We start from the raw sequence: 19,396 nt of genomic DNA on the forward strand, positions 1-19,396 counted from the left end.
ACATACGCTTGTGAGTATACTGCAGCCAGTACTTTCTGTCTACAACGACAAATACTGCGTAGGCAGAGTGTACTTACACCCAGATTCAAACGAAAATGTATAAGATATATATATATATATCTAATATTTAGCATTCTAGTGATCGCTGAGACCACATAGAGCATCCATGTAGCCGCCACACAATAAAGAGATCATGCCCCCCCCAAAGCTGCTCTAATTTTTAAAATGCCCCTCAGGACTTTTACATACCCCTTCAGCTATTTTCTTCACCTCCCTCTCCCTGCAGCTATTTTCCTCACTCTCCCCTGCAGCCATATCCCCCTCCCCTCACTCACTTACCTCATCATAGAAGTCTTCCACTTCCATGACAAGCAGCCTGCAGGATCTCCACTTGCCTGTCAGTGCAGGGGCAGAGAAGGCTTAGTCTAGTCTCGTGAGATGTGGAAATCTCGCAGGACTTGACCAAAAGCTCCTTGGCTCCAGTGCCAGGCAGCTAACAGCATCGGACTTGCTGTCAGGCTGCCTGTCTGCAATGTGACAGTCAGAGCCGCCCCCTTTGGACCAGAGGTGGCCCTGTTGATGCCAGACAGCTATGGATCACATAATTGAACAAAAAAAAAAAAAAAATACCGGCAGCGCCACGCAGATCCCCACCCACCCCCGGGACCCAGCGCCCCAGGCTTCAGCCTGATCAGCCTAATGGTTGATCAGGCCCTAGAAATCCCATATACTACACTGATGAGCCTTCAAAAAATGATAAACAGCCTATCTGTATTATGAGATACTGGTTCATCACTGTGTCATACTCTGAAATTCCATTGGTTAAAGAATTGACTCAGAGAGTTGTCATCTATAAACTCTGAATTTCTGCAGCATATACACCAGCCGACTAGCTATTAACTACATTGATAGCAATATCTATTATTATTATTTATGAAGACGAGTTATGAAAATTAAATCAATTAAAAAAACAATTATAGATATATTTTTGGGTAAAGACCTATAATGCGGCTAATCATATTGATCTCACCACCCACAGCCTTGTATTGTCTTGCCTAAGGCATACACCCTATGGAATGAAAACATTGAAACAAATAACTAAACAGCACCTACATTCCTTAATGCAGAACTTGTGTTGACCCCATTCAACTTTAACCGTCAAGTTATTTAGGGATAAGTTTACTTGTTTTATGTCAACAACTATCTCACAGCTTCTGGCCCACATAGTATTATTAAAATAGATTGGTTTTAAGGATAGAAAACAATGTAGACATTATGTTTTACATTTTCCTATTTTTATCTGAATGGGAATAAACATCAGAGAAGGTTCTAAATCTCTCAGCTCTGCCCTATTGTACTAATATCCCAACGCAAACAAGAAACGTCTGCATAAATAAATACAGGTAAGTGGAGAATGCTACATCTGTACACTCCCCTGCAGTGCTGTTTAAATGACTTGATCTTTTCAGGCCCGAGTATCCTTTTGACCCAGATCTTATCAGCTCATTTAGGTATCAGTTGCACAAAGAATTTTCAAAATATTTTATGTTTTCTTCCTATCGTTAAGGATATCTGTTTGGTTTCCCCTTATAGTAGACACAAGACTCATGCTGTCATTTTGTCGCTGCTTTCTTTTGCCCAGTACTAATTAATAAGTCTCCCAGCAGAGACGTCCAGTGTAAGAATTTGTTTCAAGAATGAGCTTGAGATTTAGAGTTGTGAAGGAAATAGCAGATGTAGTCCATTGTTCTTTTTTAATATTCTTGGCACTAGGTTTGACACCCTGCGATTATGTTATCCATATGTTTTAGGTCTGTGCTTCCTAAGCTCTCTGTGCTGTTTAATGGAACATAGCTTGTAGTAGACTATGGATTTCTAGCTCTGGTAATAAATGAAAAATAAATGACACGTAATTAACCTAAATGGTAAATCTGTTTTATCCCTAAGGTAAAGGTCACTTTCACTTTATAAAGGTAAAAAAGCAATGGTAATGTGGAATAAATGCTGCAGTATTGTTGTGTAGAATATGGAGCACATTTACCGGCATTTTGCCTGAAATTTACCAAAGCTTTTATATTTGTTTTATATTAGGAGAGTAGATCCAGGTTTAGATAATTGAAGCATCTAGGCAACAACATTTGTTGTCCCAAAGTACCACCTCAGCCACTAACCACATTCTTTATATAGAAGATTGACAGTCATTATTATAGAGTAGATTAAATGTGAATATCTCCCCACCACAGATAAACCAACATGATTTGATTTTTTTTCATATATTGCCATCACTTGTGCTTTATAAGGGTATTGCAGAGATCATTTATAATTGAATATTTGGGACATCTGCAATTCTCTAGTCAACAGGAATACCCCTCTATTTTTAAGAATACAGACCCTGCTACTATGGGTATTAATACTGATTTCTAACAATTATTATTATTTCTACTTTAATTCTTGGGGTTTTTTTTATTAATAAAAAGAAAATGTACAAATCTTAAAATAATTTTTTTTATGAGGTGCAGTACCTTTTATAAACAGCAATTGTCACTGCTTCTGTTGTGTACAACAGTTGCACTGTATATTTCCTATCCATTATTGTTATTATTATTTATTTATAAGGTGCCACAGATTCCATAGCGCTGGATACAGAAGCAAGTAATAAATAGATGAGGTAATACACGTAAGTAGCACAGATGAGTGTGAGTAATGCTATGGGGACTCACACAGAATGCAGCAAAAGACATGACAGGATGTACGAGGGAGTCAGACAGTAGACAGACATGGGACAATAGGTAGAGAGGACCCACCTGCGAGAGCTTACATTCTAGAGGGAGGGGGGTGAGAGACAGTAGGACCAACTGGGACAAAGTAGAGATAGCAGGCGAGGAAGAAGAGGTGCAGAGGAGGAGACGGATAGAATGGTTAGGAGGTGGTAGGAGAGGTAAGCTTGGAAAGGTAAGTTTTGAGTGAGCAGGGTAGGGAGTTCCAAAGATTGGGGGCAGCACAGCAGAAGCCTTTGAGATGAGCATGGGAGGAGGTAATGAGAGGTAAATTGAGGCAGAAGTCAGAGCGGAGCGGCCAGATAGGTATATACCTCAAGGTCAGAGATGTAAGGGGGAACATTTTTGGTAAGGGCTTTGAAAGTGAATGTAAGGAGCTTGAACTGAATTCTGAAATGGATAGGGAGCCAATGAATGGATTTACGCAGTGGAGTAGTGGATGAGATGCGACAGAAGAGGGAGGTGAGCCTAGCCGCAGCATTCTGTATGGATGGAAGGTCAAAAAAGTGAGAGACAGGAATGTTGTTGATGGAACACAGCGTGCAAGCAAGTTTGGGGGGGAGAGGGGGGCAAGAGGTAAAGAGAGGGTAAAGGAAAGGATATTGTGGTCGGAGAGGGGAACGACAGAAGTTGGAGATGTCACAGAGATGGGAGAACACTAGGTCCAGGGATGACCATCACAAAAGGTGTCAGAAATGTTCCATTGGGTTGAGAGAGGCCCTAGGAGGAAGTGAGAGAAGAGAGGAAATGGGAAAGTTATCAAGAAATTGGGAGGAAGGGCCAAGGGGACAAAAGATGATGGCAACACGAAGGTGGAGTGTGGTAGAAGGAGAGACCCCCAGGGGAGAGTGCAGCAGTATCATTTTTTTAGTGTATTAGTGTACTTTTAAATGCCCAAGAGATTTCTTGGAACTGTATTGTGTCTTCTCTTATTCCTCCTCCTTCATCGCTGCTGCTGTTTTACTCCATTGTATTCCTATTAAGAGAAGAGGAAATATTTCACATAAGTGAAAAACATGGATAAAATGGATTTTCAAAGAAGGAGTATTTGTATGACGGATTTTAATGTATTTCCACTGTTTTAGTGATTATCAAATGCTCTTATCTACTATATCAGCTATAAGCGAAATAAACTCAGGGGGTCATCAGGTCACGTGGTCCGCTTCCACGTGCACATTTATGTACTAGTGACAGGCATACCTTTCCCACACTACACATGTCTAGACTAATATGGACCTACTAATGCTGATAGAAAGCTGACATCCAGACAAATTAGTTCCATGATCATGAGCCAAACCATTCTAAAGATTTATCCAAATAGTGGCAGTAGCCAACTCGCTTCCAGTTTAATACACCTCCTAATCTCCCAGTGAACTCCCCTTTGAACTAAGTTTCAGGCCATCAGCTGTGTTAGAAATACTCTGAAGTTTGTTTTCAGGTTTAAGTGAGGGCACCATATTGTATGAACACACGCTCATTTGTTCTGGATGCTGCCTCTATGGACTTCAACATTTTTCAGATGATAGTATTTCTATGCATATTTGGGCATTGGTTTATTCCCTGATGTTTTTTAGATGCCTAAGGCTTGTCCTGTTTCATAGCATTCAAGTGACCTTGTTCATCCATCAAGGGAACATTTCCACTTCCATTATAAAATGTGTTTCATGTCAATATTCTCTATTTGTATTTTTTTTTTAGATTTTATTATATAACCTATAATGTAAGAATGTTATGTTGTTATGTGAGGGGATATTACTTAAAATGTAATATTTCTATGATTGAAAATTCAGCAAAATTTATGGATAACATATAGTATATATTATGCAAATAAAAAAGACCTTTATCTGGTGAAACCCCCCCCCCCCCCCCGCCAACTGTTTTTGCCATTAGTAGGGCTTTTTGCTCTTTAGATTGTATTCAAATCCCTCTTCTCCCATTGTATTTAAAAAAGAGAAGAATTTCCCATTTGATGACAAACACAGAAGAATTTTCCATTACATTACTACAAAGAAAACAATATATTTTATATTAAAGTGGTGAACGAGGGGTTTCATTGAGTGTTTTATTCAATTAAACTTTATTTTAAAATCTTTGTCTTGTTATTTTTTGCTATTGTGGAACTATATGTACCAGCATGCATTGGCAGGAACTGTCGGAATGGGCAAGATGTAGCTTACGGATTAACAAGCAGCAGCATGTCACTTCAGGCAAAGACTGCCAATTCATGCTGGGACGTGTAGTTCCACAATAGCCAGCAGTAGCTCCACACTCATCTGGGCAAAAAACAGATGAGGAATTAGAGCTACTCAAAGATGCACAGAGAACGTTTAGTTTGTTTGAAATGGATGATACTTTGTGCGCGATAAATTGAACTGGTTTTAAAAAAGTGTGCTATTTGTGTGTGAGTGAAATGTTCTATATATTGTGTTGGATGGAATCAGCCCCTTAATATGAAAATCTGGACATGTTCCATATATTGTGTTGGATGAAATCAGCCCCTTAATATGAAGATCTGGACCATCACACAAAGCTACGTCAATGGCTGAATGATAAAGTATGTTGGAACAATAAGTGATTAGGGACATCTGCGTTGTAAGTCACTGTGTACTCTGTGTTCATGCCAATATCCCATGTGACAAACTGAGGTTCATAGAAATCAGTCTACACTTTTTTGTGAATCCTTTTGTGAGAGTATGTGATTGTTTTGAATAATACTCATGATTTGGTGTGTGTTTCTAAAATTATATCATATCAAACAATAGTGTTAAAATGTTTATCCACAAATATAGCAAATATTTAAATCTTGACAGGGACACCTTTTTAATAAAATGACACATAAGACCATTTCCTTTACACAACTAGTGGAAAGAAGAATATTTACTCTAGTACCTGAGCTTGAGCTAGATATACATCATTATTCCTCTAGGCACACAGCCTTTGGTGCCATAAACCAGTGATGGGCAGCAGGCGGCCTTAGAGATGCATTTGTCCCTCCGAGTGTTCACCTGTAGTCTCCCGCTCCATTCTGCTTTATTGATAGCTTTGTTTGCAATAGTTTTGTTTACAATGCCTGCTATAATGTTATTGCAGATAGGTGTCTCTTTCTTTGTTCACATGTATTGTTTTATCTTATTACTGAGATTAAGGGCATTGTCGGGGCCTTTTGAAGGTTAGAGGGCTGCCCATGCGACCCCTGAAGAGTATCAGGTTGCTCATCACTATCCGAACTCAAGCAGTCGTCATACCTGATCTGTAGAGGATATTCTCTACCTTCAATAGTGCTGTCACTGAGTAGAATATAACGGAACTGTCTCTCTCATCAGAGTACACAGTACTGTCTCTGAGCAATAGGTTATTTTGGGCTGCTGTCTGTTAGTCGTCTTGTTACTGACCTGGATTGTCTTTTGACAATCCCTGTCAGTTGTGACCCTGGTTTTCTTGACATTGAATTTATGCTGTGTGCCCTGACTTTTGGCCTGTCTTTACCTACTTTTGTGTCTCACCTTGGCTTCTGGACTGTCATGTGTAAGCTGCTGCCTAGTGGAGTCATCCCGGGCAGTGTCCCGTCAAAAAGTTAGTCAACTCATTGCAGGGTTCCCAGATGAAAATTGGACACTTGTTTGACCTCTTATCACGCATACAGAACTTTTATTACACATGCAGAACTTTTATCACACATGCCTCTTATCACGCATGCAGAACTCCTATCACGCATGCAGAACTCTTATCACACATGCAGAACTCTTATCACGCATGCAGAACTTTTATCACACATGCAGAACTCTTATCACGCATAGAGAACTCTTATCACGCGCACAGAACTCTTATCACGCATGCACTTCAACAGCCTGTGACATATCGACAAAGGAAAAATGAATGAAAACAATTAAAGAATCAGAAAGATAATACATTAAAGTAGAGGAACCGAAGAAAGAGATCCTAACATGCATTATAGACTGAAGTTGATGTGAGATTGTATTACGCAGTCGTCATGTTATATTTGTATCAACAGTTACATACTTGTTAACCTTAATAACATAATATTTGTATTCTTTTTGAGAGTTAATATTTTGAAATAGTCTGAAAGATTTCTTTGACTGCGTTTGATCCATTCATTACGTATTCATTGTTTGGCATATTGCTTTGCACGTAAGAAGACCAAATGTTTTGTAAATTGTATCTTGTTTACAGTCAATGATTTCTTGCCCAGATTTCATTAGTTTTGCAATCAACTTTGAATACGCGTCAGCAAGAGTCATTGGCCTGATCCGCCAATTTCTTTCAACCGCTTCTAATGATTTATGGAGCCCTTATATTTAAACATGGTTTTAGTCAAGTGAAGAGGTTTGGGTGAGAATTTAGGTATACAAACTCTGCACAGACTCAAGTGTTACAAATACAGAGTGTAGCTGTAGGACAATAATGACCTAGGAGCCAGTGTTAGAAAGAGAGTGGTTAAATAGTTAATTTTGACTTCTAGAAGGAATGGGTAATACTAGAGTAATATAATGGCAGCAATTACATTCCATGTTTATATTTGTATTCCTGGATTGGGTTGAGATCACCAATATATTTCCGTTGAGTTAAGTTTTTGAACTGTTGCTGTAAGTATATAAGCTACTTATAGTAAAGTATTTTTTTTTGAATGGCAATTAAATGTATTGACCTATAAACTGGTATTATCCATAACCTATTTGTTCCTCTAGTTTACTTTCTATGCTATTGACTTGCAAACTTATTTTTATAACATCTCCAGAGATCTGCAGAACTTGGCTATGTTCTAATTATCCCCTTGATGGACACACAGCGATCAGTTTTGAAATGCATAATATACTCTTCAAATCCAAGGAAATTCCTAAAACTTTATATATTTGTTCTTCTTACCTCCTTACCATCTGTTCATTTAAAGCTTGCCCCATTGGTGTGTTTATGGTAAGTTAAATACCTCTTGTGGTAGTTTTGGCCATGCACGACTTAATTCTACAATCTGGCCATCCACATTGGCTGCAAATTTGGTCATATAGCAATCAGACCAATAGTCCGTTTGTGTGGCCATTGATTCTCCTTAGCTTATATAATGGTGTGGTCATAATTTAGCACTAGCTGAACTAAAATATATTGCATTGCAGTTAAAATGTCAGTATACTTGTGTTTCTTGGGTTTTTCAATTGATGTTTTGTTTAATCTCTCTATTTGGAAGTACACAGAGACCTTAGATTACGTCTTTGAGAACTTGTGATGTGCTTTCACTATTGAATGCCTTTTATATATCTTAGGTGTGGTCATTGAGGCATTTGTCTTTCCATATACCTCTCAATATACAGACCCCTTCTCTTGCATAACCAAATCCCTAATGACACGCTAAAGGGAGTATCAAATAGGAAAAAACTGAAATTAAAAATATCAGTTCCATCTATCCACTATCTCCCTGCTAGAATATTTTAGATGCTCACACTGCAGTGTAGTTTTGGTCAGCAGATCATTCTCTCAGAACCTCCCATTGGAGTGCTGTAGTGCTGATTTTTTTTTTTGTGGTCACTATGTTTGAAAGAGAGACATCCTACTCCACATGATATATTCTGCAGACGGACAGAGCCAAGGATCTCACTAAGCTGGATACAACCTCATGATAGGATTTCAGTCGCTCTTTCTGTTCATTTCACTGCAAATCTAGACGTTTAGTAACATTTGAATTCTGAATCGGAAAAAGATCCTCTATAGGTCTCTAGGTGAGTATCACTTCTTAAAGTTCTATTTTTTTTTTTGTAGCTTTAAGTTAACACATTGCTTTTATGATACTTTTGTTTTGTATTTTTTATTTATTATTATTTATTTTCTTATTTATTTTTGTTTTTCACATTTTGCAAATTGTTACTCAATTTACAATCAGTCTTGAATGGAAAACAACTAAAATTAACTAATTTTAAAGGTGTATCAACTGAGAGAGTACAGCAAATCACTTTTTAAAATACTTTTTTATGTGAAAATGCTAAAACTTTAGAGAAACACAGAGCGTCCATTACAAGTTGTGAGGTGTAAAAGTGCTACATTTGTACAACTGTGATAAAAATTGTTATAAAAATTATGAATGAGCGTTTCTGAAACTGGTTAACACTAGCAGGAAAACACATGTGTACTGCCTCCCTTATCCAGCCCGTCAATAATGAGCGGGGTGTGTCAAAATATGATTGTGTTAAGAATTCTTTCAATAAATAGTTCATAATAATTCTTGTTTAAGTAATAGTTGTCTGGTGGGATTAGAAAGAGTCAGTCTGCCCATAAACCTGTCGTAGCAACAACCCGTAATCATTTTGTGTACATTGTTGCAATGTTTGTTGTACTATCAGTATGCCCTAGCAGCCTAAGACCATAATCTAGTGTGACAATAGATAACTATATTGAAATCAATCGTATAATAATAAAAAAATAAAAAAATTAAGAAGTATAAAGCAAGATTCTATAGAAAATACTACCTCATGGGGAATGTGTAAAACTGCTCTGTGTTCCTTATCTTAACCGAACATTTTTATTTCTTACACAAGTGCCTCTGTTTACAGTATACTACATGTGTATTAATTGTCACACTATTGCTTGCTTTTTCCCTCTGCGTACAGAAAGTGTTCTGTAATGAAAACCTTATGACAGCAAAATAAGCCGAGGGAGGAATGGTTAACAGTACATTAGTGTCACTATCGCACCAACTCACGTTGAGCTTTGAATCCACTTGTCACCCAAATAATCTTTTTAAAGAGTTAAATTATGGAATGAAAGTATTCAGTCATCGCTCTGATACATTCTGCTCATCCCAAGAGTTGAGGGTCAAGTTTAGTTTGCTTCGAATTTTTTTCTGTACACCTACCTTTCATGAGAACATGGGTAAATGTTTAACCAAAATGACAGCTTTCCAGTTCTCTTGATTTCATGTGACAATCTGTTCACTCTAATATTCTATGGATAGCGCCACTAACTTATACAGGATTTACAACTTGTGCTTGGCATTAATGGGATTTTCAGTAACTTTATGTAGACTATGTTTAGACTGTCACAAGCAAACAGCCTGAACTGATAGTAACTATTGAATAGTAAATCACCAGTAAAGAATTTTATGAGAGATCGATCTGGGAGTATCTTTACAAGATCAATATATAAACTTTTTACCAGCTCTGAGTATGTCGAATTTACAATATGGGCCCTTGCTAAACAGGAAACACCCCCTTAAATATTCCTTTTCCACACCTTGAATCTGATATAAATACTCTGGAAGTACAAAACAAAATCACTTTTTCGTATGTGTGTTCATAACTAGATGTACTGATGCGTCTAGCCTGCACTCAGCACGGAACACTCCCAATCTGCAAATCAATGCACCTCCCTGATAAAACAGGTGAATTCATGCAAATATATGCACAATAGATCTCATTTAGAGTCGGACGCAATGTGCGTCTAAGACATGCAGGAGTGGGAGTGTGCCACAGCTTGGTAGGGTATTACGAGTGGCAAGCAACCCCATTTGCGTCCCACTCTTAATACCCTACCATGCTGCGAGTAGTTCCTGCAGCTAGCTAGCTGCTTGCACCACCTAATTCCTGCCACACGTTTTCAGCTCTTTTTTGACGTGTGTTGTGTCTGCACCTTATTGCATCTAGGATTTATTTACAGGATCACACCTTCACAATTCCACGTTCCGTCCTTTCACTCGTAGTAAGCCACAAGTGTTAATTGCGTCCAAGATGCAGACGGATATGGTGCTTGCTGCACATGCGTGATAGTGTTTTTTTGGTTGATGCGCCTAAAACGGACTTTGCATCCAACTCTAAATGAGGCCCAATATGTTTGTGTTGCAGGAAGCTCACGGTTTGCACCTTCCTAAGTGACCTGTGCTGTGTGCTGCTGTTAATGTTATAATGCTCTGATTAGCTACAGACTGTTCTAGCCCAGCCCACTTCACAGCTGGATGCTCACAAGCATGTAAGACATCAAGGACGACACTATGTGTTCTGACCCTAGTTAAATGCACCTACTTAAATAATACTTCTCTTGAGCGCGGCTACATCTTGCCTTAATTATAGCGTCTGCTAACTATTTTTCTAGTACGTTCTTACATTATATTCACCCGAACTCCAGTGTTTGACATGTTTGCATAGGTCGCAGATGGTTGTCTATTATTATTAACCTGTACAGCACCAGCACACCCCAGAGTGCGATACACTGGTATGTGTTTAGTAATAGTGCATATATTTGGCGAGCAAGAGAAACCTTCTGAGAAATGATTCCACATTGTAACGTGTAACGTGACTGAGTTTCAAATCCTTGGTTTTCGTATCATTTGAATGTATTGGACACAAATATAATACTGTGCTGAGAGCCTGAAATCTGTCCTAGACTTGGGCGATTTCCAGGACCTGCTATAGGTTACATTTTGGCAGATTTCCTGTTTTGCGTTTGTCCTGGTATCACCCATATGTCGTCAGTTCCCAGCCACACGAATTAGAGGGAACAGAGCAATCCCTTTTTCCCTGGGCACACGTTTGGTGTTGTGCACATATTGTAACGGTGACAGCATCTAGAGAGAGGTAATCCAGTCAGTGTACTGGGACTACAGAGAAAGGACATCCTATTAGTACTGGTGAAACAGACTGTGACAGTGACAGATTAATATAAAGTTAGGTTTGATCAGCTGACAGAGTTATACATGTGTATATATTTCACATGCCGCTGTGGCTGGAACAGCAATCATTACTGGATGGTAAATATTTTCCTGGGCTGCAATATACATAAATGTTCCTTGTGAAATAGATTTTTCAATATAGAGTATTGTCAATTTTACCTAATTTGGTTCCCCAACGGTTAGTCGTAGAATTGCCTCCAATTCCAAGTTTATGACTGAAATGATGGAGTCAGCATTCTGGTTGTTTAATGGGTTACCACTTGTGATGATGAATTTGTACTAGTGGAAGCTGTATTTATTCATTATTACTTTAACGTGTTAACAAGTATTATTAAATGTGACGAGAATTTCAGTGATTAATGTCTTAGGCGTAAATTTATCAAGCTGCGAGTTTCCGGCGGGTTTGAAAAGTAGAGATGTTGCCTATTGCAACCAATCAGATTGTAGTTATCATACATTTAGTACATTCTACAAAGTGATAGCTAGAATCTGATTGGTTGTTATAGATGACATCTCTGCTTTTCAATCCCGCCGGTAACTCACAGCTGGATACATTTACCCTTTAGACTCCTTTATACCTAGGCATGTGATACTTTAAAATAAAATAAGATATGGCATAAACACAAATAAAACATGGGCGTAGATTGTTAATTCAAGAAGCAAAGTTTGTAACATTAATTTCCCCAAGAACAGAAAGCCTATGGGCGCTTGGCAGTAATGTTCAATGAGAATTGATACAAGTGTATTTGTATGTATTATTTGATTTAAGTGTATTTGACTAATCCAACAGTGGTACCTTTCATATTTGTTTATTGGTAGTCATAAGTGAATACACTCTATTGTGCTTTAATTGTACATCTTAAAAGCACAAAAAAGTATCACCAAACACATTTAAATAGGCAGAAACCAAGTATTATTTCTTCTTTGTTTCAAAAACTCCAAGATATTTGATCAAATTAAGGACATCTGCTCCAGAAAGATATGTTTCAAAATATTGGTTAGAATCCTTATGAATGAATGTTTTAAGGAAACGTGTTGAATTTTTTTTTGTGGTCCTTTAATATCACAACTGATGTCCGGTCCCACTTAGTGTATATTAAGTCATGTAGGTGTTTTATCACCTGTACAGGCATATTATTTAGCAATCATTCCACACTGGGTTTTGTTCCTTGTTGTACTATTGCTTGGCCGATCAGGTGGAGCTGTAGTATTTTACACAGTGTTGATTTACACCCACAGGCGTCTTGCTCATGTCCATAGAATTGTTCTTTTATTGTACTTGAGAAATGTAAATAAAAGTGGAATACATTTTCTGTAAATAGCACATGGTAGGAACCTGTACAAGGTTTAAAATAACAATCTGTTTTATTCTTCGTAGTAAAAATGATTATTTTTCTAGTAGTGTACTTCCTCACCACATTGTCTTGTTGCTCCCTGCTGTGTACACATCCTACAAGAACGATACCTTTATGTACTACTCCTGTGCTACTGGAGGTTGTGTATGCTTGTGTTAAAGCATTTCAAAAAGTTGTTAGGAGGGAATCATAACTCTAATAATCTCCCTGACTTCTGATAGAGAAAACAAATTTCCCAGGAACAACTTCCTGCCAGAAGGGGGGCAGAGACATGGGCGTGTCATCAATCACACTCCACCCCGATAAAAACACCTAGTTGTTTGTACATATTGACAAGAGCAGGGCGCGATATCGCGCAATTTTCACTGCAATCGCGTTACCAAGCACCGCCCACTTCTTCTTTTCTTAACTTGTCTCCAGAACTCTAAGAAGAAAAATAGGAAAGGTGGGCAAGTACAGGTGAGAAGGGCTGACGTGTGCAGTCATGTGATCACATTAGTCTAAAAGTGTTATTATGCCACAGGCACTGTACAATCTCCAGACCCTCAAATTTCACTTACCCCTAGTGTCACGGGGCAACCGTTTTTGTATGTGGAAGGCTTCAGGGCCATATGCACAAAATATGAGCTGCTTATTGAGGCTCAGTCCACATATATGTCGGTCTTTGCTCAGTGATGGGGAATGATGAGTGTGTAGTGATTCTTCTTTTATTGCACACTAGTACAGGATGCCCACTATGGAAGACCTTTGGCATTTTTCACAAAGGGGTGAATTTATCGAGCTGCGAGTTTGTAAAAGTAGAGATAGTGGTGATAGTGGTCATTTTGTAGAATGTACTAAATAAATGCTAACTATAATCTGATTGGTTGCTGTAGGCAATATCTCCACTTTTTAAAAAACGCAGCTTGATAAAATTACCTCCAAGTGTTCACACCTCACAGCATTGAATGTTTTGGAATTGGAACACGGCACCTCCAAGCGGGAGGTGTGACCATGTCACATTGGGGGAGTGCCACATCCCCTGGAGGTATGCCGGATGTTTTTGAAACACTAGCTCAACCCTTTCTCCTCCCTTAAATATATCCCTGCATTACCGTATGCACCAATGACAGGTGCACATGGCTCCCGTTCATTGCTGCTCAATTCTGTCACAAAGTTATTCCCTGTTTCCGGAACGTTAGTAGACTACTCAGGAAAATAGTGATTGTGGCATCCTATATATATATATATATATATATATATATATATATATATATATATATATATAGATATATATTTATATATAGAGCAAAACAGAAGGGATGGGGCGCCACATAGTATAATACTGTATTTCTAGAGGTACTAATACAGTGACTGTTCCACAAGCCCAGAAATGACAATCTCCACGTGAATATACTGGAGTATCAGTGTACAATAACAGAGTTTTCAAAGATCAGTGAGATAGATGGAAATACATAGAGCAATCACCACTCTAAAAAGCACCACCACCTTATATTTGCAATGTGCGTACCAGATATAGAAGCTTTATAGCTTATCTGTTTATACACAATTTAAAGCGCCAACACCTTATGCATATTGTATATGCGTACCAGAGAATTTGTTTTTAAAGCTTATCTGTATCGTTTGCAGCAAGCAGCTTCCATCAAACAGGACATCTGTGTTGGTCTCAATATTAGAAAGAAAGAGCCATCATGGTGTAGTATATTAAAATACAAATTTAATACAGTAAGAACCTTAAGGTATCAAACTCACATGGTATATATATATATATATATATATATATATATATATATATATATATATAACTTAATTTAATAGCCAAAAACAAGTATGTTGTATATTTTATGGCACAAGCAAATCTCAGGTCTCATTCGTGCCCCTTTTTCAAAATGATGGGCCAGCTTAATACCTCACCACCTTCCCCAGTATCAGCCACACACAGACAAATCACTCTGCACTTCTCCCTACATTCACTGTATGACATAACATTTTTGATTGAGGCGCTTACAAGGGTTGCAGTTTTTAAGCACAGATTATGTGGATGTTTGGGATAACATTGTCCTCCGGAGTTGCCTTGATTCACGTTATAGCTACAGACATGATTTATGGGAGGTAAGGTCACAGCTATTTACAGTTAGTGGTTCATCCAATCACCTATAGCTCTCTACCTCCACCCCCAGAAGGGGACAAGCAAACACATGATGTGAAAGAGGTTTTGTAAGGCTTAGAAACCGCTCTTATTTGCAAACACTGCACAGTTCATTGCTGACAGAAGAGTCGTTTGTAGTGTTTTATCATTAAATAATGATCTTTATATACAAATACATTCAAATATAAATGCTCCAAATTGGGCTTCAATATAAGATGCATACATTTACCAATGGGGTATACAGTTTAGTTTGCATTTACTTAATACAATGATCATACTTTAATATTTTATGTAATGTTTCTGAATCAAGGAAGCAAACTAGTGGCTTCACCCTTGTGACTTGTGAATAGTTATTTTATACACCTTGTGAATAGTTATTTTACTTATTTACTTGTGTACTTGTTAAAACTTGTTTAAAAAATCTGCAAGATTCCCATCCGTAGATTAAAGCTGTCCATACACAGTCCTGTGAGCGGATCACTGTCCGATATGGTTATACATGTAGATACATACATCAAGGATCTGGCATTATCTGTGTGGAGTTTGTATGTTCTCCCCGTGTTTGCATGGGTTTCCTCCGGGTGCTCCGGTTTCCTCCCACACGCCAAAAACATACTAGTAGGTTAATTGGCTGCTATCAAAATTGACCCTAGTCTCTCTCTCTCTGTTTGTCTGTGTGTGTATGTTAGGGAATTTAGACTGTAAGCTCCAGTGGGGCAGGGACTGATGTGAATGAGTTCTCTGTACAGCGCTGCGGAATCAGTGGCGCTATATAAATAAATGGTGATGATGATGATGATGATCTGGGCATTGCCAGTTCATGTCAAACAGCGTGATCTTACACAATAAATGTGTAAAGACTCTGCACAGGTGACACTTGTATTGAGAGGTGTCATTTAATTAACAGATGGAAAACACAGAGTCCGTCACTATCCTATTCATTTACTGTTCATCTCACATGACATTTGATATATCCCAATTGGATGCTGATCAGGATCGGCTGTCTTTGCGGCTTGTAACAACCTAATTGGCCCCTAAAAAAGCTTTAAAAATAAATAATTTGAATATAATGTGAAAATTGGCCAGTTTATTAAGTTGTATCACCTCCACTCACTAAAGAGTGTAACATTTGCAGAAACTGATTCCTCATTGATTCACACTCAGTGGTTCATTGGATGGTGCTAAGCCTGGAATTAATATGGACAGTCTATTTTTTCCAAAGAGCGAAACAGACACAACCTGTTAGAAGCCCTGTTTTATATTTTTGTAATAATGTTATCACTAACTCTCAATTTGTAGGGAGCAGAAATCTATACTATATAGGCCAGTGCTGGGCAAAAGCTGGTCCATGGGCAAACATTTGCGGCACCCAACCAACTGCTCCCGTTCTGACTGTTCTATAAAGTAGAGAATAAGGCTGAATAGGACAGATGACTTCCTCGTCATGTGACCTCCGCTGTACAATGCAGGGAGGTTATGCAGCACTCCGGAGGAGGTAGAGGGAGCACAGTACGCGTTCATTCGTTCGTTCGTTCCTTCCTTCCTTCCTTCCTCTGCAGGCAGGAGGTTGAAAAGTAGGTTGGAGAAAAAACTGTAAAAATGGGGGGAGGTGTGAGAACCGTGTCAGGTGTGATGTATATGTTGGGGAAGAGTTATTGCCATGTGAGGGATACGTGATGGGCATGTAGAGGAAGAGTGATTAGCATGTGGGGGAAGAGTGAATGACATGTGGGGGATATGTGATGGGCATGTGAGGGAGGTGTGATGGGCATGTGAGGAGAAGAGTAACTGGCATGTGTGTTAGGTGTGATGGGCATATGGTGGAGGTCTGATGGTCTTTGGGGGGGTCTTGGGGTATGTTGGGAGGTTTAAGTGGCATTTTGGAAGACTGATGGGCACGTGAGGGATATGCGGGGATGTCTGAGGAGCATTTGGGGATATCTGACTGGCATGTTAGGGGCATGTGCAGAGGTCACAGTGGCATGTGGGGAATTTTTTTGTACATGCGAGATCTGAGGACTTGCAGGACGATCTGAGGGCATGTGGTGGAGCTTTGGTGTACATGAGGGCATGTGATGTTTTCGTGCCAAGGTTATTTTCAGGTAGTTTTTCATCCTTAAGATTGCCTGTTATAGGAGATTGGAGTAATGCTGTATATTGTGGGTACTGGAGCTGTACTGTATATTGTGGGAAGTGGAGCTGTACTGTTAAATATGGGCATATCTGTACAGTTTACTGGAGAATATAGGAGCTGTATATTGGTGTTATTATGCAAATTGGGAATATGAGAATTGTACTGTGTGGAAGTGTATGGGAGCTGCATTGGTTAAGGTCTGTGGTGTGGTGTGCTCTATGATGGGTACAACCATATTTTCAAAGACTTTTTTTACAGCAAAAAAATAAATAATAATAATTCCAGTAGGTTTGTGATTTGCTAGAGAGGGTGTTTGGCACAATAAAAAAGTACAGGACCAAAAATGTTCTGACATTATTCCATCGTCCAGTAACTTATTTAGTCTGGTTTAAAAACCAAATCAAACCATACAACGTGCATTGGAACGATAATCGTCCATGCGATCTGTGGCCGAATGTTCGTTTATCGTGTAATTGGCCCGCCCAATAGTCAGTTGAAAAGCATGTAGTGTGCACCCAGACATAGAAAGAGTGAGATAGTGATGATGCCACCATATAGATTATTCTAGAGATCACAGTTGGAATACTGTTTTCAGTTCTAGAAGCAATATCTCTAGAAGGGCATAATTAAATTAGAGAAGCAACAAAGGGCAGCTTAAGTGGTGCATGGTCTACAAGGGGTGTAGCCTACCAGAAAAGGCCTGACATTACAAGAAAGAGACAGAGAAACCGAATTTGTCCATTTTGTGCTTTAGGAAATATTTGGGTTATATCAATTACGCTATAAGATGTCTGGCAGGCAGTATGCTTGCATGTAGACTCCTAAGCTGTTGTTAGATGCACATTACTCATACATACCTTTTAGAGTCTCCATGACTTCAGGAGAGTTATAAGGGATACGGTGTAGCAACAGCTGAAGACTCATACTCTGCACCATGGCATTTATCTATTATTAACTTTAAATCCCAGGCAGTGGGATGATTGTACAGAACAGTATATAGTAATGCATACCTGCCAACAGTCCTGATTTTCACAGGACAGTCCTGATTTCTAGTTGTCATTAAGTGTGAATGAGCTACTGGAAAAGTGGCCTCACTTGAAATGGTAGGGCATTGTCGGAGTGGTTTGGGCAGTCCAGGGGTGTCGTCTACCCCAGTTTTCCAATACGGACAGTTGTGAGGTGTGTTAGTGCAGAACATTTCAAGGCAACATATTGTGTGACAGTATATTAAATAGTGGCATGAAACAAGGTGTGTTAGGGCCATACGTACTTGACCACAGTTAAGCACTTGGATTACCGCACCCAGGACACGTTACCATGCAGTAGTGGTCACGTTACCCTGCAGTAGTAGTCACGTTACCCTGCAGTAGTGGTTTCCTCTGCAGTGCAGGGCATTTCACCTCTCCCCAATCTATGACTCTTCCCTCTTTGTTATAATTACATGTGTAGATTGTGATGAGGATACACATATACTATATGGAATGGGAACTATTTACATTCATCTAACATGCTTGCAGCTATTTCTCACACTCACTACTTACTTACTTACTATGCATGAGGATATATAAAGCTGTTACATAATTGTAATCATGTATTTACTTGCACAACTGTGCTACATGCTTGTGTCATCTCTAAAGCTGGGTATACACCTATGCAATCTTACTTCAGTTGCAATTTTTGTAACGATTTCATCAACGATTGAAAGTCCAGATGAGCATGCGGATTTATGTGTACACACCTACACAATGTACCTTCAGATATGTTATATTCATCTCTCATAACCATCTGCTGAAAAATGATTGTGACTGTAGACTCTATAGAGCTGTCTGCCTACACTGCTGGCCGTGAGTGCATACACACTTCCACATTACCTGACATTGTTCCATCATTGATCGTGATTTTTAGGAAATTTAGAAAACCAAATGAACAGATGCCATGCGTTTTGGTCCAATAAAACATGAACGTGGGAGCGTACACATTCTTGCAATGTCTGAACAAATGTTCGTTTATTGTGTGACCTACATGATAATTGCATAGATGTGTACCCAGCTTTACACTTAAGGCTCAGTAGTAGGAATGAGACTCAGTGGCGCACGCAGGGGGGGTTTCTGAGTCTCTAGAAACCCCCCCCTGCGCTAACTAAGTGGCCACTGTCCTATACAGCAGCCGCGGCGCTGTCAAAGCCGCGGCTGCTGTATAGGACAGCGCTGGCGAAACGGAGCTGCTGCGCATTTATAGGCTGGTCCAATATTCTTGGTTCCTAGTGAACTAGAATGCTGGATGCTTAAAATTGTATCCTCTATAGCAAGGGCG

The 19,396-nt window shown here is 39.0% G+C and overlaps 1 protein-coding gene across 3 annotated transcripts in view; it reads left to right on the forward strand.

Annotated features, from left to right (window-relative positions):
- The window catches only part of SLC7A2 (solute carrier family 7 member 2), a 79,401-nt gene that overhangs the window by 18,121 nt on the left and 41,884 nt on the right, over positions 1-19,396 (forward strand). Inside the window, exon 1 of one of the 3 annotated variants that reach the window (XM_075196408.1) lies at positions 8,224-8,506. The exons of 1 other annotated variant lie outside the window; for it this stretch is intronic. The gene's annotated coding sequence lies outside the window, so the exon portion shown is untranslated. Of the gene's footprint in view, positions 1-8,223; positions 8,507-19,396 lie in introns of those variants that run through there. One more of the 3 variants, XM_075196428.1, reaches the window with a different exon arrangement.

The sequence above is a fragment of the Mixophyes fleayi genome, chromosome 1 (genome assembly GCF_038048845.1).
Source record: "Mixophyes fleayi isolate aMixFle1 chromosome 1, aMixFle1.hap1, whole genome shotgun sequence".
In the NCBI taxonomy this organism is placed as follows: Eukaryota; Metazoa; Chordata; class Amphibia; order Anura; family Limnodynastidae; genus Mixophyes; species Mixophyes fleayi.